The following is a 1325-nucleotide window of genomic DNA, read 5'->3' on the forward strand; positions in this document are numbered from 1 at the left end:
ATCAGTTTCCTTGTTTTATGGTGTTACCACGTGCTCTATTACCAAGCCATCAGTTTCCTTGTTTTATGGTGTTACCACGTGCTCTATTACCAAGCCATCAGTTTCCTTGTTTTATGGTGTTACCACGTGCTCTATTACCAAGCCATCAGTTTCCTTGTTTTATGGTGTTACCACGTGCTCTATTACCAAGCCATCAGTTTCCTTGTTTTATGGTGTTACCACGTGCTCTATTACTCTCTTTTAACATTCGCAGTTTTAAGACACATCGGTGTTGTCTCTTGAGTAAACGAAAGGACGTCTCAACAGTTTCGTAGGATACAAAAACACGGAGAGAAAGACAAAGAGCCACCATGTCACACTCGAACCGAAAAATTCCAGCGGTTGTCTGGACTGATATTTTCATCAAAAAACTCAATAGAAATAAATTACATGAACATTTGTATACTACTAAAGATGGTGGTAAAGACATGATATATACATATACCACAATTCTTCCCATTTTTGTTTGAGACTAGAACTCAGCCGACAATTAAAATACCGTTGTGCCAATGGGAATGCCACGTCCTTTCGGTCATTGTTTGTTCGACCTAATGACGGTCTTTACTGTTAAGTAAATCAAGTAATAATTACAAAATTTGGGGCTTAGATCATGTGTGAAATACCACCTGGTAGCTCAGAAATTAAGGAATGCTACTTGGTTTCGGTCCGGTATCTAACTCTAAAGATTCTCCTGGCTTATGCCGTGGGTGTCTACTGTCTCCTCTGTCATAGGAAAACAGCTCTAACTGGCGGAGGTCATCCATCAGCAGCATTTTTAGTTTTTCTTGGCTGTATGTTGTTGAGTCTGTTGTGCTCCAGCATGGGAGTCCTCTCCAGGTAGTCTCGGGTGCGAAAGATGCCGATTAACGTTAATGACCATCCATTGTCCTCAATTCTCGAAACTCTCCCCCTTGGTTCTTGCGAGTCCTTCAACATATAAAACAAACCACCCTTTCTGTAAAAGCATTATTTTAAACTATTTTTATCAACGCAAAAGATCAAGCAAGGCAAGTGAACACATCAACAAAAACAGAAATCCCCCAATCTATCTGGTCACGACAACAACATTTCATCTTATCTTTGTGGTATTATCAGATGAACCGAATTCCCTACAAGTATGGGATAGATTTGCTAATAACAGAAGGGTCGAACAGGAAGGTTTTTTTTTAGTTATATGAATTTGGAAACTCGGCTGAGTTTTTAAGCTGCTGAGAAATAAATACACAGCGTGGTCACAAGTAAATAGACAACTAATTTTTCGTCATTTAACTGATTTATGCTAACTA

Source organism: Limulus polyphemus, unplaced genomic scaffold (genome assembly GCF_000517525.1).
Source record: "Limulus polyphemus unplaced genomic scaffold, Limulus_polyphemus-2.1.2 Scaffold1355, whole genome shotgun sequence".
In the NCBI taxonomy this organism is placed as follows: Eukaryota; Metazoa; Arthropoda; class Merostomata; order Xiphosura; family Limulidae; genus Limulus; species Limulus polyphemus.